The following is a 24,073-nucleotide window of genomic DNA, read 5'->3' on the forward strand; positions in this document are numbered from 1 at the left end:
AGGAGTATATATTTTTTAATGTGTTTTTTCATTTTTGGCAATGAAACATGAAATCAGTTTGCACAACGTAGGTCTTTTCAAAAGCACATAAGAGAGATCCTGCTTGATTCCCACCCAGGTTCTGGCAGTGCCTCAACCTCTGGTTGTCACCAACATCCTGTCCTGGCTACGTTCTTGTTTGCTCTTATTTTTGTTTGCATGAGCTTCTACCAGACCTAGGCAAGGTGCTAGGTGCTTTGTGTATATCATTCCCTTCAATTTACAACTTTTAAGACAGGCATCTGCTCTGCTCACCTCCTAGTCATTCCATTGGTAAAGGAGGACTCTTTTGCCCTAAATAGCATGGGATGACTGCACATAGGACACGTGACACTTGACAGGTGGTTCTGACAGCAGTTTATTAGTCACATATACTCACAGCCCTGGGGTGGAGGATGCTGCCTGCTATGCAGGGCCACATGGGGTGGTATTCATGAGCAGAATGAACCAATAGGGACTGTGGGAGGCACGCTTTGTAACGACAACAGCGTCAGGTGCCTCTTGGTTTCCCTTAAGAGGATGTGATCAGCTTTATGAGTAGTTTCATGGGCTGACAGGGAGGTAAAATCCACTAGGTTGAGTTAGGGATGCAGCTGGTCCAGCTGATAGGGGATATAGCCAGGCAGGGAGCCTTTACCACCGTGTGGGGGCATATCTATCGAGAGCATGGGAACTCATGGCTGAGCCTCTGGAGACCTGTGAGGCTCAAAGATGTCAGTGGCACGTGGAATTTCAGACTTTACAATACAGTATCATTATCCCCATTTTGCATGAGAGGAACTGAGGCACAGGTGGGCCAAGGTGACTTAGCTAGTATAATGCTGAACCTGACACCATATAGCTTCTCTTTTCCCCTCTATTGCTCTGTATCAAATCATCTTGCAAATGAGGAGGCCGAGGATCAGAGAAATGATGTGCTCAAAGTCACTCAGCTAGAGAGGAATGGGGCTAAGTTAAAATTCTGGTGCTCTTCATCTGCTGGGACAACTGCCTCTGGCTGCATTGGTCCCGACATCAGAAGACTAGTCACAGCCTGCTGGCTCCCACATCTCTGGGCAGGCAGAGTAGAACATGACTTTGGTAATGCCGACTGAAATATCAGCAGGGTTCCTGCAGCTCTACTATTTCTTAAAGGTTGGACTGGAGATTGGACTGGCAAGTTTTTGTTTTTAGCTGTTCTCTAGAGAAATAAGGATTGAGACAATCATATTGCGACAATCATCCAGGGATGATATTGAAATATTTAACAACTGCTAGACAGACTGTAAGTTCTAGCTGCTCCAGGCATTAACTCTTTAGTTCTTGAGAGGGTGGAAAAGTCTGAAGTGTCCTGGGGACAGGGCTGGGGCAACAGGAAGGATGTTCATGGGGCTTGGGGGCGTGGGTATTTACCAGCCAATGCAGAAGTATTTCAATATTCTCTTATCAGATCTGTTCGTATTCTAACCAACAATCTGGCACTCTGTGCATATACCCCTCACATTCTCCCCATGTGCATCAGGTGACACATGCAAGGATGTTCATCCCAGTGTTGTTTGTGTGGGGGGCATTTGGGGTAGTTTGTGCATCTGTGCCTGGGGAGTGTTGGGCAGCATGTGGATAACATGGTAATAATGAGGAACAGGCCAGATGCACCCAGAGCAAGAGTGATGGAGCTAAAAACAGCACACCGTGTGGAGTGGAACACAAGAAAAGATTGAGATAAAGGACAAATTACCATTTACATAAATTAAAACAGTATGCATTCAAAACAGTCATATGCATTTTATAGGGACACATGGAAAAAGAAGCTATTGATAAGCATATTAGAATGGCAATGGCTGCCTATATGGCTGGGCACGGTGGCTCATGCCTGTAATTCCAGCACTTTGGGAGGCCGAGGTGGGTGGATCACTCTTGGTCAGGAGTTTGAGAACAGCCTGGGCAACGTGGCAAAACCCCATCTCTACTAAAAATAGAAAAATTAGCCAGGCATGGTGGTGGACGCCTGTAATCCCAGTTAATTGGGAGGCTGAGGTACGAGAATCGCTTGAATGGGGAGGTGGAGGTTGGAGTGAGCCAAAATTGCGCCATTGCACTCCAGTCTGGGCGACAAAGTGAGACTTCATCTATGGAAAAAAAAAAAAAAAGGCTGCCTATGGATAGTGGGTTGGCCATGCAAGTGTGGAAGAGGGAATAAGCAAAATGAACAAACAACAAACAAACAAATGAACAAACCAGGAGAGAGGCCTTGAAAGTGCTAATGATGACAATATGCCATTACTGAAGAGTATGGTCAAGTTAACCCTCTGCATCCAAGGGAAATAAAAGAAGGAAATAAAGATGAATAAGTCAGTGTAGCTGACCAACACTCCTCGATATTTCCAGCTGTTCATAAAGAGGAAGAGTGAGGTGCATTCAAGATGAAATGACCTGTGAGTTACCGCTGACAGAGAGTGGGACGTTCACTGCTCACCGTGCTCATCCAGAACGACTTTTTGAACCCTTCTCACCGCCATATGTTGAAATGGAAGAATTTCCTCCTCATTATTGTGAAAAGAAATGGTGATTTTTTTCAAAAGAAATTTTAATAGAAAATGAAACAAGACATAATATGTAGAACAGAAAGACATTCAGAAAAATAGTGTCTAAATACACTTTTTCTTTTCTTAAACCCTAAGAACGAGCATTCTAGTCCCCAGGCTCCTGGCTGAGCCTGTGCCTGGACGCCTGGCCTTGGGCTCCCTTCCTTGCCCCATGTGAGCCTCAGGTCCTGACCTCGTCTCCCACCTCCACTTGAGGAGCACGTTCAGGGTAGAGTTACAGCTGACTCCAGGCCCCTTTTCTTTCAGAGGATAGGGGTCAACTTCCTCACAGATGCAGCCCAGTGATGCCATGTGTGGCCCTCTTGTGTATGATATTTGGTTTAACACAAGCTTTCTGGAATACACGGGAGAACCTGGGTGCCTGTGTTGAGGGGTGATGACTTTCCACTTGAGCACTTAGAGAACCCTTTGTCTCACGATGATGGACACTCCTATTTCCTTCCCTTCCCCAACCCTGGGTCACACTAGACCTGTCATTCCTCTTTATATCACTAAGAGCAGGGTAGCGAGTTTGCCAGTTCTTTCCCGCAGGGCTGAAGGAAGGCTGTGTCCTAGCAGCCTTGATTCTGGTAACATAGGGTGTTTCCTTCCTCCTTCCCTTCCTCCTTCCCTCCTTCCCTCGCTCCCTTCCTTCCTCCCTCCCTCCCTCTCTCCCTTCCTTCCTCTCTCTCCCTCTCTCTCCCTCCCTCCCTCTCTCTCCCCCTGCCCTCTCTCTTTCTGTCTCTCTCTCTCCCTTCCTCCCTCTCTCCTTCCTTTCCATCATCCTTTCTTCCTTTCTTTCCATTCTTTGTGGGATTCCTTAAACATTTTATTTGAATCTCATTCATAAATATATTTGAACTTTTAATAATGAAAACCATCATGAAGACTCAAGAGTGCTATGCCAAAACTTTAACACACTGAAATTCATCAACAGGTTGCATACTTCTGACATAATCTCCAGTTTGCTCACGATTTGGAATAAAACTTCAGCTGTACCTAGCACTTATCAGAACCTCCTCTGGCTTAGACTTGGGAGCTCTCAGTGGCCTGCATACAGGAGGTGGAAGGGAGTGGACTGACTGCCATGATCACCTGCACCAGACACACAGACTAGGACCTGGTACCTGGGCCAGAAGCCATGGGCTCCTCTTGCCTTCAATATAGGGTATTTTCATAATACAAGGGACTGGGGAACATGAAGAGAAGGGATCTTCAGAAGCCAGCACCCAGGTGTGAGGACGACATCTGAATCCCCACTTTTCAGCAGGCAGAAACTCGATCCTTGAAGATGGATGTGAGTGACAGAAACCACAAATAACAACAGCTGAAATGAGATGCTAGTTTATTTCTTTCATATAAATGAGGGCAGTCCAGTGCTGTTAAAAGAACCTAGGCCCCTTCTAGCTACTCATCTGACCATCCTTATCATGTGGCTTGTACCTGCGGGTTCAAATTCAAATGTCTATCCAGATCCAGTGATCTTCTCTGTGCTCCAGACAGCATGAAAGCAAAAGAGGGAAGGGGAAAGGCACTCCCCTCTTCCTGTGAGGACACTCCCCAGAAGCAGAATGTGCCACTTCCACTGACGTCCCATAGGAAATAAGTCAGGTACATGCTCTCCTCTCACTGCGTGTGGGGCTAGGCTGTGTAGATTTTATCCTAGGCAGTAATATTGCTAGGAGGATGGCCAACTGTCCTGGTTTGCCCTGGAACGAAGTGGTTCCTGAAATGCTGGACTTTGAATTTTAAAACTGGGGCAGTTTCAGACAAACTGGGAAGAGCTGGTCACTCTAGTACCCAGGTAATACTTGCAGATATTATTACTGAGAAAGCAGAAAAGATCATGAGGGTATGCCCAGCATTCTTTGCCATGGGGATACTCTTCATTTGTCTAGTTGGAAACGAAGGATAGATATGCCTTAAGTTCTGCCCCACAAATGAAGGGCTACTAAAGAGGTGCAAAATGCCCCCAGAGGAACAACCATGAGGATGACATATCTGGTCTTTGCTCCCTCTTGGTTTGCTTTTCTGTATACCTTCCCCTGTTGTCTTTGTTCATCCGTCCATCCAGTCACCTATCCAAGCATCCAATCATTTCCCTTTTCATTCACTTTTTTTTTTTTTTTTTTTTTTTGAGATGGAGCGTTACTCTGTCACTCAGACTGGAGTGCAGTGGTGCAATCTTGGCTCACTGCAACCTCCGCCTCCTAGGTTCAAGTGATTCTCATGCCTCAGGCTCCTGAGTAGCTGGGACTACAGGCACCCACCAGCACGCCTGGCTAATTTTGGGATTTTTAGAAAGATGGGGTTTCACCACATTGGCCAGGCTGGTCTCGAACTCCTGACCTCAAGTAACCTACCCACCTTGGCCTCCCAAAGTGCTGGGATTATAGGCAATAGCCACCATGTCTGGTCACTTTTCATTCTTAAAGTATTTGCTTAGCATCTATAATGTGCTCTGAAGATACTGAGATGAATAACACCACTTAGTTCCTGCCCTCAAGGAACTCAGAGTTTAATCCATCCATATTGACAATGAATGATGGTACAGGAGTCTAACTGTAATTGGAGCTTTGTACAGAGTATAATGGAACCCAGTAGAGCAAGCAACTAAATTTGCTTTGCGAGTCAGAGAAAGCCTCATAGAATGGGTGACATATACTGGATCCTGGAGGTTAAGCAGGCATTTTCCAGGTGGAGAAGGAAGCACTATAGGAATGAGGCACCAGAAAGGCAAGACTCAGATGGTATGCAGTGAGCACAGAGGAGAGATGGGCCACTTCTGTAGGGCTGGAATGTGAGGAAAGTGCCGAGGAGAGGGGAGGGGAGGTGGTGGGGAATGAGTAAGGCAGAGAGAAAGGTGTGAAGAGCTTGAAATGTGGTAAAAAATCAAGTTGTGACCAGAGTATGAGCAATCTGGAAGGCCATCCCTTGAGATATTTTCGTGGGCTAACTTCTCAGACAGAGCCTTTCCTATGCTAGAGTGTTATGAGGACCTGCCAGTGTGACGGAGGAAACATCTTCCTTTCCATGCCTAGGGTCAGGTACAGGTGTTCTGTGGCACTCACCTTGGGCAACTCAAGGGCCTTCAGAGGGTGACTCTGAGTACCTGAGGATAGCGTTCCTTTGTGCCTGGAGACATAGCCTCTAATAGGGTTTTTCTTTCTTTAATAATTTATAAAGTGTCTCCTTTTATCTATAGAAACATAAAGCTTTTAGAGCTGGCAAGGGCCTTAAAGATCATATAGTCCCAACCCAAATGGAAGGCCCAAGAGGAAATATCACTGAGCTAATCAGGGACAGAGCTGAATCAGAATTCAAGTCTTTGGACGTGAAGATCATAAAGATTTAAGGATTTTTTTTCTTTTTCTTTTTTGATAGGGTCTTGCTCTGTCACCCAGGCTGGAGAGCAATGGCACCATCTTGGCTCACTGCAACCTCCACATCCTATGCTCAAATAATCCTCCTGCCTCAGCCTCCCAACTAGCTGGGACTACAGGCACGCACCAACATGCCTGAATAATTTTTGTATTTATTATAGAGGCAGGGTTTTGCCATATTTCCAAGGCTGGTCTTGAACTCCTGGACTCAAGCAATCTACCCACCTTGGCCTTCCAAAGTGCTAGGATTACAGATGTAAGCCACCACCCCTGGCCTTAGGAAACTTTTCATATAAAAATAATACCATAGGGCAGTTAGAGTGAGCATACAATAATTTTGTGAAAAGGGCATGATCATTGTAGCAATAATCTGAAATAAAAACATTCTAGCTGGTTGAGAACCAAATTTAATTTAACGTAAATTTAGTTCTGAGCTTCCTGGCAGCCAAGCAAATACAGCGATATGATGGTTTACATGTTTTATTTTTACCTGACAAAAGATAGCATAGAAATAAGGGATTTAGGTTTTGACTAGGAGCAGATGAAACTGGGCAGCCTTCAGTAATTCACTTCACAAATGTGCAGATCCAACAAAAGGTCCTAGAAATTCAGTCTTCAAGGAGTTCATCGTCGAGTGGAAGATAAACAGTTAAAATCTCATATGGTAGATTCTATGAAAGAGGGAGGCAAAGGGTGCTGAGGGAGTGTGGAGAGGAGACACACAACCCAGGATGAGAGAGGCGGCTTCCCAGAGGGTCATGATTATGATGTCATTATCCACTGAATCTCGTCCTAAGGGGAAGGGGTCTGTTGGGCAAAGCAAAGCTTGGTGGTGGGGAACTGTGTTCTTAGCGGAGGAGGCACTGCTGTGTGTTCAGAGTCATGAAAAAGCATGGTGGGTCTAGGGAGTTGCATGTGTTTCATATGCTCAGACTAACTGGAGTGATACTCAGGCGGCTGTGTAGAAAGTGGCAAGTGGGAGGCACCCACCAAATAAACGCTGCTCATTAGGACTAGACACCTCATGCCCAACCTTCCTGCCAGAGATGAGCACAGCTTCATTTTCACCTGCAGACCTGTTCCAATGTAAGAAGCTAATGAGCACTTCCCTTTCCTTCAAGGCGAAGGTAAGTACTAATCCAGCTAGATTTCTGTCATTTGGACTTGAGTGAGAACAAAAAGTTGGGGACAGGTTTGGCTGTGGAAGACATGGGCGTGTGACAGGTGGGTAAGAGAGGGAGACCTCTAAAGGAGGCCCGGAAGACAGACTGAAATGCATCCATTGGTGGCATGTGTCTCCATCCACTCCAGAAGTCCTCTGAAACGACACAGGAATGAGCATTACTGTCAATGATGAGTAAATGATCGACCCCTTACAGATTAAATGCATAGCGTACCCAGATGCTTCCCTATAAGCACAGTTAATTAAGAGGGAATGGGATGTCATATCACCAGGCATAAAGATTGGGCAGGAGATGGGTGTGTGGGTAAAAGGAGGCAGTTAGGTCACAACTTGCCCCTGGTAATGGAGACTGGGGTTGGGGAAGGGGCTACATACCATGTGTGTGAATTTACCATTTTGCCTAGCTCAACCTTCGTCAACATTCAAGAGTAAACCTTTGGGGAGCAGACCTGCCTTATGGGTCATCCGAAGTGGTCCTGTTTATTATTTCATTGGCTTCACATGATTACCTGAGAGAGAAGAACTTTCTTTACAGATGAGAAAACCAGGGCTGAAAGATGAAGTGGCTCACTGCAGGGCTCAGCAGGGGAAGAAGTCCTGTCTCTCTGACTCTCAGATCTGTGGCCCTTCTCTGTGCCCACTCCTGCATGCCCACCGTGGAGGCCCACCCCTTCTGTCCTCAGCTCCCGCAGATGCACAGGGGCCCTTCCTGGCCCCCACCGTGTGTGCCTTCCCGCCTGCTCACACGTGCCACCCAGACCCTGGGAGAAAGACCTCACTGCCAACTCTTCTGCACTGCAGATGCCTTCTGCAGTGCTTAGAGATTCTGAACATATTTTCTTCTCAAGTAAACCATGCTGGACTTTTTGGATAAACTTAGTGATTTAAAAATGATTAAATAGCTAACTGCTGGGAGAGATCTGGGAGCATTCTTCTAAGGTGTTGATAAAATGTAAATATATTTTTGGAACAATCTTAGATCTTATGCTAAAGATGATGAACCATGTAAGAAAATTATCTTCTTCAGTTGCTTGTAAATAGCAGTGTAAACCAATGCTTTGGATCCTTTTCCACAGGCGAGGAGGCAAGACTGCAGGAAGCAAAGAACCATGGAATTAGGGACAAATGGCTCAAAACAGTGCTCTGCAAACACATGCATCTGTACTTTGCTTTCCAGAAGTCAAATGAAACTGTTGGAGCTTGGTGGGCTCCAGGTCTCAAGGGGAAGACCACCGGCTTTAGCTTTTCCTCTGCCCTTCCTGCCTGCTGTTAGCCTCTCCTCTGGACCAGCATCCCCTTTAAGGGGAAAACCTCTTTGAAGCCCACAAGATACTGTGAGGATTATTCCCTTTTTCTGATTTCCAACGTGGGTTTTTCATTAAGCAAAGAACAATTAGAAAACCCACAGATAACATAGGGTATTCAATAAGTTCAGGAAAGTGTTTTCTACCACCTCTTTGCCCCCATTCCCTCCCCAGCGCTTGGCTCAAGGCCTGGAGCTTGAATCTGCGTCGTCTCGCTAGGTGCTTGCCTGAGGTGAGTGGTCAGCGGGTGCTGGCTTGGAGGCAGCTGGCAGGGCGCATGCTGCGGGTGGGAACCCAGGGAACACTGGGCGCCTTAGCTTGGAGCAGCTGGCTCCAAGGAATTATTGCACGTCTGCACAACTTAAAAATCTGCAGTTTGGGGGCGGGAGGGGGAGCGCGGGGGTGGGTCCCGAAGCGTCCCATTTCTCCTGGCTGTTGATTGAGCGCTCTTGCTCAGTGCAGCGAGGCCAGCGATGCCTTCTGGACCACACGCTGTCCTCGCCGAGGTCGTGGTTTGTTTCTCAACGTCGGCTGAAGGCAACGTCCCCTGACTCCCTCTTCCATTCGTCCTTCGGAAAGGGGACCCGACTGGTTCCTCTTCTACAAATGAGGCGCATCTGCTTGGTGCAAATGTCCAGGCACTTCTGACTCGGTGAATCGAGGAATGAGACAGAGCATCTTGTTCTGCACTGTGCGTGAGTCTTCAGGCAGCGGGACCGGTAGCAAACATTGGCAGGAACTGGAGCTGTATGTATTCTCCCTCGCACTTTGTTTTAAAACAAGTTTGGGCCTCGCGACTTCCTGAGGAAATCCAGGCAAATTAGCAAAGTGTCGCTGGGGCCGCGACTTTAGAGAGGCGGTTGCCCCAACCGCCGGGGCCGCGGGGGAGGTCATCTTTTTCCAGCGCTTCGGGCCCAGGAGGGAGCGCAGGTGGGAGGTGCGGGGCGCGCTCCTGCTCCCAGCCGGACAGCGCCGGCCACTCCGGGGTGACTCTGCACTTGGGCATGGGCGGGGGCGCGCTGCCTGCAGGGCAGTGTCTCGGTCCATCAGTCTGTCCGCCTGTCTAGCGGTCGGAGCCCCGCAGTCCTCAGCCGCCGGCGCCCTCGGCCCGGGGCGCCCGGCTGCCAGCCCGAAGCGAGGGGCTGGCGGAGCTGCGACCAATGGGGCGGCGGCCGAGCGGCGGGCCCCGCCCCGCCCCGCCCGCAGCTCCCGGGAGCCTCGCTCCAGCTGGGCGGGACCGACGGACAGACCGGCAGACGCGGGCCGCCCGGCTCTCCTCGCCGCCGCGGCGGCAGGCGCGGGGCTGCGCCGCGAGGCCTGATCCCTGCAGCGCTGGCGGACGGCGTCGCAGAGCGGAGCGAGCCGGATGCGCCCGGACTCCTGCAGGTACCTGGCTGGCGTCCCCACCTCACTGCGCGCTCCGGGGACTTCTCCGGGCGACCCTGCAACTTTACCGCGCCTTCCCCCACCTTTTGCTGCCACAGTCCCCTGTGGTCCAGGTCGCGGGTGCACGACCCCGAGGGTCTACGGCCGCAGGGCACTTTCTGTGCTGCTGGGCGCCTGGCTTGCGGCGTCCGCATGCTCTGGTGCCGAGAGCCCGCCGTCGCTGGAGCCCCAAGGCTCCGCCTGTTGCGTGAGCTGCGGGCTGCTGAACCGGTGTCTGGGTTCCTTTGAAAGCCTCGGGGAAGGTATTTAGGATCAGCTTTCGGGGAGTAGGGTGGGCTATGGCCATGGGGGAGGACCAGCTGGAGGCGGGAGAATCAATGAGCCGGAGAAAGGCGGCACCTCGCGCAGGGGTATCCCCGGGGCGTTTCCTTGGCCGGGAAGCCGTTCCTGCCCTTCCTCGAGAGGAGGCGCTTTCCTGGCGCTTGTAAATGCTTCCCGGGCCGTCTGCTCCGCCTTCTTTGTCGTTCCTCCCCTCCCCTTTGCCCTGCAGCTGTGCTAGGCGCCCCGCGACAGTTGCAGGGAAGAGTGAACCCAGAGTCCTTGCTCTTGTGCAGCCCTGCGCCCTGGGTTGGGGATGGCGTGGGGCTTGCAGCACAGGTGTGGAGTCACTTGCGGACTCCGCGTTTGGATCAGTGGCAGTGGTGGGGATGGGTGCCCCGGGGTCAGGAACTCCTCTTTTCCGCGCCCTTCTGGGTGGCTGCCCGACCTCCTGAGGCACCTTGGCTAGCAAGCGAGCCAGTCTTGCCGGCAGGGGCCGCGGCGAGCCTGGCTGGGCGCCTTTCGCATTGCAGGGCTTGTCCTGCACCCCCCACCCCGCTCTGTCCCTTCTCGTTCATTTGGAGAAAGGAGCACCTTTTGCATCCTTGATGTCTTCCCCCGGTTTTTTCTGGGGAGACCGAGCCGAAAGCTTCACTCGGGTGGCCCGCGGCAGGGGCCGAGGACAGCAAAGAGCTACCTCCACCTGCCAAAATGACCCAGGGGCCCTGGTTTGGTGCCAAGGCGCGAAGTTGGGGGAGGGGCGGTAGGTGTTCCTTACGTTCCTCCTGGAGAGTAGCTTTGCGGTTGGCCCGGAGCCTTCGGGTTTTTTGTCTTTCACCGTACCCTCTGAAAATACTGGGGCAGAGGAGGAAAACCAGTTCAGAACCTTTCCTGTTTCTTTCCCTGTATTTGCTCAAGCGATTTGCATAACCATTCACTTAGAACTGTGTAAGTCACTCCTAGTTGCCCCCCTTCTTAGACTATTTGCAAATATCTGCCCAGGTAAACAGGAAGCACGCACCTGTCTCCTTGCTGAAGGCATATGCTCTCATGCTTTGTCCTCCCTGCATATCTGGAGCCGAAGAGGTGGCTTTGATTCTCTATCTGAACTTGGTGTAATGTGTAGACTCCACTTCTTACCTGGGTTGTGACCTTCTTGAGGAGATTGACTCGTTCAGTATGCATTTCCAACCAGCCTGCCATGGGCCAGGCCCCAGGATGCACTCGGGGACAGACAGCAAATGGATGATATGATTTCTGCACCCAGTCTAGTCTGTTCTTTCTTTCTCACCAGCTTCCCTTCTTCTCTTGTTCTAATATTATGTTTGTCATTTCCGAACTAGGAATTGTCAATATTGGGATACGGAGAAGGTTATATGGAAGTGCCATAGAGGCCAAAGCATGTTGTGAATATACTAAGGAGACTTGTGGGATCTGTTTTAATTTAATCTTTTGTCTGAGCCATTATTGCCTGAATAGAACCTACGCTAAGGTTTTGCTGGTCAAGCGTATGAGGGCAAATTGGGAGGTCAGAATCAGTCTTTGTTCTGTTCTGAAATATTATTAAAACCCCAAAACTCTGGAGCTTGAGTTTGCCAGCAAAGCACCAACAGTATTATCGTCTTATTTTAAGAAGGAAGGGGAAGAGTGGGAACTGCAGCTCCCTCCTATCTTCAGTGGGTTTTGCCCTTCACTGTAATTCTTCACAGACGTGCATCCTTCTGTTCTACCACCCATCTCAATCTGCCCTGTGTCTGGCATTTGCTGTTGGAATGTGTATCAGCTTTGAGACAGTAGGCACCACAGGGTTTTGCTCCTTCTTTTCCTTCTTCTGTTTTTTAGTAGATAACATTTATTGGCTGCATACTATATATCAGATACTCTGCTAGGCACTTTTCCAGGCATTATCTCATTTAATTCTCATAAGAACTGCATGAGGATGTGATGCTTGCTTTCTTCACTGCAGTATTGCTGTGGGAGCCAGCAGTAGATGGAACCCCCCAGGTGCATGTTGAGTCAGATAGGAGGCCAATGGGAAATGGCGGGCCTGAAGTCTCACTAGCAGGAAGATTGGCTCTGCAGGTTAGGTTGAAGCAGAGGAGAAGGTGGGTGTGTTTACTGACTCTGTTTATCAGGTGTCAGGAAAGTGGATCTTCCAGAGTGCCACCTGTGTGAAATACCCACAAAGAAACATCATAGAGAAGAGAATAGGATGTGGGGACCTGGTTTCCAGCTCTGATACGTATTTCTTTAAGGCTCCTTGACTTGATGTGTCATTTTGCTAATCTGGGTCTTGGTCTGTTTAGCTACATTGATCTAGATCTCTAATATTTGTTGTTACCCTGTACTAGGCACTAAAAGCTGAAAACTTTTACATGTATTAACTCGTTTCATCCTGATGACAATCTTAGGATGATAGGTTCTATTATTACCCTACTTTAGAGGAGGAGAGAGAGACAAACTGAGAAACTTGTACAAGGTCACCCAGCCTGGAAAAGGTGAAGCTAGGATTCTATCCCTGGCAGTCTGACTGCAGAGCCACTGTGAGATTCAGTCTTCCTCATTTATTGCTACAGTTCCAACACTGTACCCTGTGCTTAGTGGGATATCGGATTGCGTTTGTTGAACAGTGACAGAGGGGGCTTGCTGTTATCAAGTGACTTTTGGGTCCCATGTCTCAGCCTTAAAAGGAACCTTAAAGACTGCATTAGCAAAATATTATTTTTGCCTTTGACAAAATAGTCTGCTTTTCAGTGAAATTCTGCCCAGCTGGTTAGGAAAAAAGGAAGATAAACCATAAAGATCATGGGCCAGGGAAACATTATGGTGATTTTCAGAAAATATGTTGATCAATGTAAGAAATTCAGAAAAATCACAGAACACTTTGCACTATGACTCACTTTTGTCAGGTAAATCAACCAGTGACCAATTCACAAGTACTTATTGTATAGGTGCTAAGTGCCCAGTACTACAGGCAACGAAGGTAGGTAGAATCTATGACGTGGTCTTTGAGCTTGAACTTGTAGTGGATCTGGAGACTCTAGATCAATGAGACAAGATAGAACAATATAAGATACTAAATACTTAAGTCCTGATAAAAATCACAATGACTCGGTCACATTTGTACAACATATTGTGGTTTGTAGGAACTTTCATGTCCTCAGAGCAACTGAGAGTTATAAGCTGTAGGCAGGATGGAAGTTAGGAAGCCCATATTGCTGATGAAGAAATTAAGGCAAAGTGAGCCTTGAACTTGGACACAGTCAGGGGTCATCTGACTTGAAGTCCAGCATCTTTCTGCCTTACTTCTGTCTGGAGCTAGGGAGCAGAACAGGAGGACAGCGAGTTATCCAGAGTCCTTGGGGAGTGGGGGACTGAGTTTGAATTTCATCCTGGACCTGGCCTTTGCTTGCCGGTCTGGACTACCCTGGGTACTTAGTGGAGGCAGGGGATGGGGAGTAAGTACAAGCTGGGGAGGAGGAGAAAGAGGAGAGTGTTGTTTTATTTTTTCAGGGGCCTGCTGTTTGGTGAAGCCTGGAGTGAATACTCAATTATCATGAACATAGTAACAAGGCTTAAAATGTAAAATAAAGTGTAGAAGCTGATTTAGAATTTTCATCCCTGTTTTTCTTTATCATTTCTCTAGATCATCTTTTGAAACTTTTTAGCATACCTGCACATTATACTTTTTTTCACAGTTGTTAAGAGGATCAAAATCTGCACATTATAAAAGTAAACTCTTTAATAAGCTAAAAATAGTTACTAGACTAGGTTGTGGTATTTTTCTTGTGGGCAAGAGGTCTCATTCTCTTTGGAATCCCGCACAGCCTTGCACTATGATTTGCTTTGAGGAGATGCTGTATAAATATTGTTTTCAGTTGCACAAGTATCGAATGATAGAGGCATAAGGATCTGGAGACTCCAGATCCTTTTAGCCAATAATGTTACAGTTAAGCAGTTAATGTTGGCAGCAGCCAGCTTCAGTGAGTTTGGTGAAGTCCCAAATGAATGAAGTATCTTGCTGACTGTCCTACCAATCAGTCATCCGAGCACTTACCAGATGCTCACCAAAGGTGACATAATGATTAACTTACATAGTCACATATATATATTCTCATTATATATTCAAATCTGTACATACATTCATTCAACAAGTATTTGAGTACTTACATGATGTTATGTACTATGCTAGGTGCGGGGTATACTGTGGTAAAGGAAACGGGGGTGGGGTGGGGTGGGGTGAGAAGTGGGAGGAGACAGGCATTAAACAAACCAATGCAAAATTTCAGTGGTGGTAAGTGCTCTAAAGGACTTCATGGGAGAGAGTAACAAGGGTAGGGAGTCACTAGTTTAGATGAGAGGGTCAGGAAAGACCTTTCTAAAGAGGAGACATTTCATTTTGAGTGATGAAAGGAGTCCATTAAGTGAAGAGTGGGAGAAAGAGAATTCCAGGCTGAGGATTCTAAGGCAGGAATGAGCACTGAACCTCTTTTTGTTCTATTCAGGAACTTCAGGAGAACAAGGGTGGGGACAGCTGGGAGGAAGTTGTAGAAGAGGGCCGGCCGGGGTCAGATCAAGCTGTGCCCTTTAGGTCAAGTTCAAGGTCTTATGGTTTATTCTGAGGGCTGTGAAAAATGGATTTGCAGAAGGTGAGTGTCACAAGCCAATTTAAATTTATACAAGATTGCCTGGGAAGGCTGTGAAGAACAGATAGAAGAATAGACTGGAGAGGTGCAAGCATGGGAAGCAGAAGCCTCTTTTGGAGGTGTGTTGCAGAAGTGGGACCTAAAGTGAGATTGGACTGGCTTGAAAGGTGAATGGAGGTGAGGAAGTGCAGACCATACACATATAGCTTGGTTGTGAAACGGAGCAGAGACACAGGATGGGTGTGGGGGCAGGTTTGTGTCTATGTGGAAGGCAAGCTTTTCTGAGGTTAGGGATGTGAGTCCAGCTCCTTGGTAAATTAACACATATATACCTCTGTATGTAGTTACATAGCACTTCTAGAAGATTAGACATTTGAATCCTATCTCTGGCTCTATCTCAAAATCTAGGTAACTTTAAGCATATCACTTTGAGTACTTCTAGAAGATTAGATATTTGAATCCTAGCTTTGGTTCTGTCCCCAAATCTGGGTAACTGAGCATATCACTTGTCCTTCCCTGTTTTTTTGTTTTTTTGTTTTTCCTTACTGCCTGGTGATTTTATAATTTCTTTTAAAAATGCAACCTTCCTGCAATGGTCTTTAATAACATTATTTATATGTGTTAATTTGGATTATTTTTTATAAATTGAATTAGCAGAATGATGAATGGGGATGTAGGAACATTTGTGGTGGGATTCTAAGCATTTGCTCACTGTTGATCATGGATAAGCTGCTTTCAAATTAGCTTAAATGAAGAGACACTAATAATAAAGTCTGGAGACAGTTTACTGTGAGGAGACAGTAACCCTTCCAATGTAGATGGGATAAGGACTGATGGAGAGCCCTGGGCATGGTTATGAGCCACTTTTTGTGTTTCAGTGGGACTCCCCTCCTTACCTGGTCTTCTTCATTGCATGAGACACTTCCTCTGGACACATGGATATCTGTTAAAAAGATAAGAGAGGTAAATCTGGTCTGTTTTCTGAGAACCCATTTGTGTTAGGGTTTTCTAGACAAGAAGAACAAATAGGATGTGCATACGTTAGAAAGAGATTTATCATAAGAAATTGGTTCACACAATTATGGAGACTGGCAAGTCCAAAATTTGCAGGATGGGCCAGCAGGCTGGAAACCCAGGAGAGCCAACACTCCATTTCAAGTTTGGAGGCAGTTGCTATACAGCCTGGAAGAGGTGATGTTACAATGAAGTCCGAAGGCAGGCTGCTGGAAAATTCTTTGCTGTTTGAGGGAGGCCAGACTTTTTGTTCTGTTCAGGCTTTCAGCTGATTTGATGAAGCCCACCAGCATTATAGAAGGCAATCTGCTTTACTCAAAGCCTACCAATTTATATGCCAGTGTCTTCCAAAATACCCTCAGAGAAACACTCAGAATAATGTTTGACCAAATATCTGGGCACCCTGTGACCCAGCCAAGTTAACACATAAAATTAACCATCACATCACATTTAACAGAATATACTGGCCTAAACATCAAAAATGGCCATCACAGATAGCCTGATGGGGCATTGAAGAAGGATAGAGTATCCAGTGATGAATTTCTAGTTGTAGGGAATGAGAGTATAAATAGGACCATAGAACAGAAAGTTACTCCAAAGATCAGTCAAGTCATTTGCTGCCTCTGAACTTTAGGAATGCTGGCTTAAATCCTGGCAAATAATTAGTGTATTGAGACAAAAGAATGCCAGCAGACTAAATTTGAGGCTTCAACATGCTTATATATTTTTTACTTTTATTCCGCTATGGAATGGACTGGCTTTCCTAAGCCCTGATGGACATGCCATGGTGAACTGAAAACCATTTCCTATGATTTACTTGAGATAAAAATGTAATTGGCCAAAGAGATGGGAGACCTTCATGGTTAAAGACTGTTGTTTGTAGATTTGGATTGAGTGGAGATGTTGTGGCAAAAGCATTTCATTATTCTTGTCTTTGAGTTCAAAGACAAAACACTTCTTGGCAGTGTTTTTTTGTGTGTGTGGGTTTTTAAGATCTGAGTTTTCTAAGTGTGGTACCTTCATGCGGCCACTGACATAAGACCCCGGTCTTCTTTCCCTTGGTGCTTAGATGTTACGAAGATGAGATTCAACCCTGAGGCTCAGGCCTGAGCCTCCATGACAGAGCTTGTCTCCTCTGGGATAAAAGGATAAAAAGAAAGTACCATGTATGGCAGTGTTCATCTGTGTGTCCCATCCATCTATCCATCCATCCATCTATCCATCCATCCATCCCATTCTTCCACCCAGCCATTTAAATGTCCATCCATCCATCCCATTCTTCCACCCACCCATTTAAATGTCCATCCATCCATCCATCCATCCATCCATCCATCCATCCATCCATCCATCCATCCATCCATCCATCAACCCACCCACCCACTCACCTTTGCCACAGTGTGAAAAGGTATCGGTGTTCCCATGCCCTCTTATCTTCTCCTTAAACCACAATTCCTATAAAGTAGGCTCTTTTGAGATGTGAACTTAGGAGTCTTGTCAAAGTTTATGCAAAACCTGAGAACTTTGTTTTTTAAGCAGGTTCCCCAGACTTCTTGATGTAATTAGAAATTGAATGTCAGTGTGGTGCATCTTTTTGGTGATGAGCACTGAATTTTCTTCTCCCAGTCTCTCTAGATTTAAAGCAGCACACGTTGCCTTCTCATGTAATTTTTGTTTTATTATTTTTTCTCTTCTTTTATTATTATTATTGTTTTTATTTTTCCATAAGTTATTTGGGTACAGGTGGTGTTTCGTTACATGAGTAAGTTCTTTAGCGGTGATTTGTGAGATTTTTTGCACATATCACCCGAACAGTATACACTGCACATTATTTGTACTCTTTTAATCCCTCACCCCACTCCCACTCTTCCCCCTGAGTCCCCAAAGTCCATTGTATCATTCTTACGTCTTTGCATCCTCATAGCTTAGCTCCCACATATCAGTGAGAACATACGATGTTTGATTTTCCATTCCTGAGTTACTTCACTTAGAAAATAGTCTCCAATCTCATTTAGGTCACTGTAGATACTGTTAATTCATTCCTTTTTATGGCTGCATTGTATTCTATCATCTCATCTCTCTCTCTCTCTCTATGTATGTATCTATCTATATCTGTATATATCACAGTTTCTTTATCCACTCATTGATTGATGGGCGTTTGGGTTGGTTCCACGATTTTGCAATTGTGAATTATGCTGCCATAAACGTGCATCCATTTATCTTTTTCGAATAATGACTTCTTTTCCTCTGGGTAGATACCCAGTAGTGAGATTGCTGGATCAAATGGTAGTTCTACTTTTAGTTCTTTAAGGAATCTCCACACTGTTTTCCATAGTGGTTGTACTAGTTTACATTCCCACTAGCAGTATAGAAGTGTCCCCTGTTCACCACATCCACTCCAACATCTACTGTTTTTTGGTTTTTCGATTATGGCCATTCTTGCAGGAGTATTCCTGATCATTAGTGATGTTGAGCATTTTTTCATATGTTTGTTGGCCATTGGTATATCTTCTTTTGAGAATTGTCTATTTATGTCCTTGGCACACTTTTTGACGGGATTTTTTTTTGTACTGATTTGTTTGAGTTTGTTTTTGTCGTAGATTCTAGATATTAGTCCTTTGTCAGATATATAGATTGTGAAGATTTTCTCTCACTCTGTGGGTTGTCTGTTTACTCTGCTGACTGTTCCTTTTGCCATGCAAAAGCTCTTTAGTTTAATTAGGTCCCAGCTGTTTATCTTCATTTTTATTGCATTTGCTTTTGGGTTCTTGGTCATGAAATCCTTGCTTAAGCCAATATCTAGAAGGGTTTTTCCAATGTTATCTTATAGAATTTTTGTTATTGTTCCAATGCTATCTTCTAGAATTTTTATAGTTTCAGGTCTTGGTTTAAGTCCTTAATCCATCTTGTTGATTTTTGTATAAGGTGAGAGATGAGCATCCAATTTCATTCTCCTACAGGTGGCTAGCCAATTATCCCAGCACCATTTGTTGAAAAGGGTGTTCTTTCCCCACTTTATGTTTTTGTTTGCTTTGTTAAAGATAAGTTGGCTGTAAGTATTTGGGTTTATTTCTGGGTTTTCTATTCTGTTCCATTGGTCTATGTGCCTATTTTTATACCAGTACCATGCTGCTTTGGTGACTATGGCCTTACAGTATAGTTTGAAATCAGGTAGTGTGATCCCTCCAGATCTGTTCTTTTTGCTTAGTCTTGATTTGGTTATGTGGGCTCTTTTTTGATTCCATATGAATTTTAGAATTGTTTTTTCTAATTCTGTGAAGAATGATGGTGGTATTTTGATGGGGATTGCATTGAATTTGTAGATTGCCTTTGGCAGTATGGTCATTTTCACAATATTGATTCTACCCATCCATGTGCATGAGATGTGTTTCCATTTGTTTGTCTCATCTATGATTCCTTTCAGCAGTGTTTTGTAGTTTTCCTTGTAGAGGTGTTTTGACTCCTTTGTTAGGTATATTCCTAAGTATTTTATTTTTTTGCAGCTATTGTAAAAGGGGTTAAGTTCTTGATTTGATTCTCTACTTGGTCGCTGTTGGTGTATAGAAGAGCTACTGATTTGTGTATGTTAATCTTGTATCCAGAAACTTTGTTGAATTCTTTTATCAGCTCTAGGAGCTTTCTGGAAGAGTCCTTAGAGTTTTCCAGGTAAGTGATCATATCACCAGTAAACAGTGACAGTTTGACTTCCTTCTTACCAATTTGGATGCCCTTTATTTCTTTCTCTTGTCTGATTGCTCTGGCTAGGACTTCAGGTACTATGTTGAAGAGGAGTGGTGGCAGTAGGCATCCTTGTCTTGTTTCCGTTCTCAGAGGCAATGCTTTCAACTTTTCCCTATTCAGTATTATGTTGGCTGTGGTTTTGTCATAGATGGCTTTTATTACATTAAGATATGTCCCTTATATGCCGATTTTGCTGACAGTTTTAATCATAAAGGATGCTGGATTTTGTCTAATGCTTTTTCTGCATCTATTGAGATGATCATGTGATTTTTGTTTTTTAATTCTGTTTATGTGATGTATCTCATTTATTGACTTGTGTATGTTAAACCATTCTGGCATCCCTGGTATGAAATCCAGTTGATCATGGTAGATTATCTTTTTGATATGTTGTTGGATCTGGTTAGCTAGTATTTTGTTAAGGATTTTAGCATCTATGTTCATGAAGGATATCAGTCTGTAGTTTCTTTTTTGGTTATGTCCTTTCCTGGTTTTGGGTGATCCTGGCTTCATAGAATGAATTAGGAAGGATTCCTCCTTTCTCTGTCTTGTGGAATAGTGTCAAAAAGATTGGTACCAATTCTTCTTTGAATGTCTGGTAGAATTTTGCTGTGAATCCAGCTGGTCCTGGCTTTTTTTTTTTTTTTTTTTTTTTGGCAATTTAAAAATTACCACTTCAATCTCACTGCTTGTTATTGGTCTGTTCAGGTATCTAATTCTTTCTGATTTAAGCTAGGAAGGTTGTATTTTTCCAGGAATTTATCCATCTCTTCTATGTTTTCTAGTTTATATGCATAAAGGTGTTCATAGTAGCCCTGAATGATCTTTTGTATTTCAGTGCTGTCAGTTGTAGTATCTCCTGTTTCGTTTCTTAGTGAGGTTATTTGGATTTTCTCTCTTCTTTTCTTGGTTAATCTTGCTAATGGTCTATCAATTCTATTTATCTTTTCAAAGAACCAGCTTTTTGTTTCATTTATCTTTTGTAATTTTTTTTGTTTCTTTCAATTTCATTTAGTTCTGCTCTGATCTTGGTTATTTCCTTTCTTCTGCTGGGGTTGGGTTTAGTTTGTTCTAGATTCTCTAGTTCTTTGAGGTGTGACTTTAGATTGTCTGTTTGTGCTCTTTCAGACTTTTTGAGGTAGGCATTTAGGGCTATGAACTTTCCTCTTAACACTGCCTTTGCTGTATCCCAGAGGTTCTGATAGTTTGTGTCATCATTATCATTCAGTTCGAAGAATTTTTAAATTTCCATCTTGATTTCATTTTTGACCCAATGCTCATTTCAGAGCAAGTTATTTAATTTCCATGTATTTGCATGGTTTTGAAGGTTCCTTTTGGAATTGATTTCCAGTTTAATTCCACTGTGGTCTGAGAGCGTGCTTCATATAATTTCAATTTTCTTAAACTTATTGAGGCTCATTTTATGGCGTATGATATGGTCTATCTTGGAGAAAGTTCCATTTGTTGAATAGGGTGTGTATTCTTTGGTTGTTGGATGAAATGTTCTGTATATATCTGTTAAGTCCATTTGTTCCAAGGTATAGTTTAAATCCATTGTTTCTCTGTTGACTTTCTGTCTTGATGACCTGTCTAGTGTTGTCAGTGGAGTACTGAAGTCCCCTGATATTATTGTGTTGCTGTCTATCTCATTTCTTAGGTCTGTTAGTAATTGTTTTATAAATTTGGATGCTCCAGTGTTAGGTGCATATGTTTAGGATTGTGATATTTTCCTGTTGGACAAGGCCTTTTACCATTACATAATGTCCCTCTTTGTCTCTTTTAACCGCTGTTGCTTTAAAGTTTGTTTTGTCTGATATAAGAATAGCTATCCCTGCTCACTTTTGGTGTCCATTTGCATGAAATGCCTTTTTCCACCCCTTTACTTTAAGTTTATGTGACTCCTTATGTGTTAGGTGAGTCTCCTGAAAGCAGCAGATAGTTGGTGAATTCTTATCCTGTCTGTAGTTCTGTATCTTTTAAGTGGAGCATTTAGGTCATTTACATTCAATGTTAGTATTGAAATGTGAGATACCATTGCATTCATCGTGCTCTTTGTTGCCTGTGTAGTTTGTGTTTTTGTTTGTTTGTTTTTGCTTTTAAACTTGTATTTTTGCTTTATAGGTCCTGTGTGATTTTTGCTTTAAAGAGGTTCTGTTTTGCTGGGCGTGGTGGCTCACGCCTGTAATCCCAGCACTTTGGGAGGCCGAGACGGGCGGATCACAAGGTCAGGAGATCGAGACCATCCTGGCTAACACAGTGAAACCCTGTCTCTACTAAAAATACAAAAAATTAGCCAGGCGTGGTGGCGGGCGCCTGTAGTCCCAGCTACTTGGGAGGCTGAGGCAGGAGAATGGCGTAAACCCGGGAGGCGGAGCTTGCAGTGAGCCGAGATTGCGCCACTGAACTCCAGCCTGGGCGACTGAGCGAGACTCCGTCTCAATAAAAAAAAAAAAAAAAAAAAAAGAGAGGTTCTGTTTTGATGTGTTTCCAGGATTTGTTTCAAGATTTAGAGCTCCTTTTAGCAGTTCTTGTGGTGGTGGCTTGGTAATGGCGAATTCTCTCAGCATTTGTTTGTCTCAAAAAGACTGTATCTTTTCTTCATATATGATGCTTAGTTTTGCTGGATACAGAATTCTTGGCTGATAATTGTTTTGTTTGAGGAGACTGAAGATAAGGCCCTAGTCCCTTCTAGCTTGTAGGGTTTCTGCTGAGAAATCTGTTCTTAATCTGATAGGTTTTCCTTTATGGGTTACCTGGTGCTTCTGTCTCACAGCTCTTAAAATTATTTCCTTCATCTCAGCTTTGGGTAACCTGATGACAATGTGCCTAGGTGAAGATCTTTTTGTGATGAATTTCCCAGGTGTTCTTTGTGCTTCTTGGATTTGGATGTCTAGGTCTCTAGCACTGCCGGGGAAGTTTTCCTCGATTATTCCCCCAAATATATTTTCTAAGCTTTTAGAATTCTTTTCTTCCTCAGGAACACTGATTATTCTTAGGTTTGGTCATGTAACATAATCCCATACTTCTTTGAGGTTTTGTTCATATTTTCTTATTCTTTTTTCTTTGTCTTTGTTGGATGGGTTAATTCGAAGACCTTGTCTTCAAGCTCTGAATTTCTTTCTTCTGCTTATTCAGTTCTGTTGCTGAGACTTTCCAGAGCATTTCACATTTCTAAAAGTGGGTCTGAAGTTTCCTGAAATTTTTATTGTTTTCTTTTTAAGCTGTCTATTTCCTTGAATATTTCTTCCTTCACTTATTGTATCATTTTTTTGGATCTCCTTGCATTGGGCTTCACCTTTATCTGGTCCCTCCCTGTTTAGCTTAATAACTGACCTCCCAAATTCTTTTTCAGGTAAATCAGGATTTCGTCTTGGTTTGGATCCATTGCTGGTGAACTAGTGTGATTTGCTTGGGGGTGCTGAAGAGCCTTGTTTTGTCATATTACCAGAGTTGATTTTCTGGTTCCTTCTCATTTGGGTAGGCTCTGTCAGAGGGAAGGTCTAGGGCTGAAGGCTGTTGTGCAGATTCTTTTGTCCCATGGGGTGTTCCCTTGATGTAGTACTCTCCCCCTTTTCCTATGAATGTGGCTTCCTGTGAGCCGAACTGCAGTGATTGTTGTCTCTTTTCTGGGTCTAGCCACCCAGTAAGTCTGCCTGGCTCGGCTGGTCCTGGGGGTTACCTGCACAGAGTCCTGTGATGTGAACTGTCTATGGGTCTCTCAGCCGTGGATACCAGTGCCTGTTCTGGTGGAGGTAGCAGAGGGTCCAATGGACTCCATGAGGATCCTTAGCTTTGGTAGTTTAATGCTCTATTTCTGTGCTGGTTGGCCCCCTGCCAGGAGGTGGCACTTTCAGCTGTGCTAGTATGAGGAGGAACCAGCAGTGGGTGGGGCCCTAAAACTCTCAAGGTTATATGCCCTTTATCTTCAGTTACCAAGGTGGCTAGGGAAGGACCATCAGGTGGGGATGGGGCTAGGCACACGTGTCTGAGCTCAGACTCTCCTTGGGGGGGTCTTGCTGTGGCTGCTGTGGGGGATGGAGGTGAGATACCCAGGTCACTGGAGATGTGTACCTAGGAGGGTTATGGCTGCCTCTGCTGAGTCATGCAGGTTTTCAGTTAAGTGGGGGAAAGCTGGCAGTCACAGGCCTCACCCAGTTCCCAGACAAACCGAAGGGCTGGTCCCACTCCCACCGTGTCCCATCCTACAGCCTGGAGTCTATTTCCAGGTGGAGGGTGAGAGGGTCTTAGAAACTTGCCCAAGGCTATCCGCCTCCCAGCTGAGAAAGAAGGGGCTTTAGTTCTTCCCGGCCTGTGAAGTCTGCATGCCAGATCCACACCCTTTCCTGAGTTCTGGCCAGGGGGCTTCTCACCCTGTTCAAATTCTTTTTTTTTTTTTTTTTTTTTTTTTTTTTGGGGGGTCTTCCCCTTTTACCCCCGCCGGGGGGGGCTGGGGCCTTATCAACCCCCCCTCCAACCCCCCCCCCCCGGGTTTCCGCCATTC

General features: G+C 45.1%; 1 protein-coding gene across 3 annotated transcripts in view; it reads left to right on the forward strand.

Annotated features, from left to right (window-relative positions):
- Positions 1 to 8,914: 8,914 nt before the first annotated feature.
- Positions 8,915 to 24,073, forward strand: part of KCNS3 (potassium voltage-gated channel modifier subfamily S member 3) — a 50,198-nt gene continuing 35,039 nt past the window's right edge. The window contains exon 1 of one of the 3 annotated variants that reach the window (XM_025354138.1): positions 8,915 to 9,125. The gene's annotated coding sequence lies outside the window, so the exon portion shown is untranslated. Of the gene's footprint in view, positions 9,126 to 9,708; positions 9,860 to 10,436; positions 10,517 to 24,073 lie in introns of those variants that run through there. The other 2 variants (XM_025354137.1, XM_025354140.1) reach the window with 2 other exon arrangements.

This window comes from Theropithecus gelada, chromosome 13 (genome assembly GCF_003255815.1).
Source record: "Theropithecus gelada isolate Dixy chromosome 13, Tgel_1.0, whole genome shotgun sequence".
NCBI classification, from domain to species: domain Eukaryota; kingdom Metazoa; phylum Chordata; class Mammalia; order Primates; family Cercopithecidae; genus Theropithecus; species Theropithecus gelada.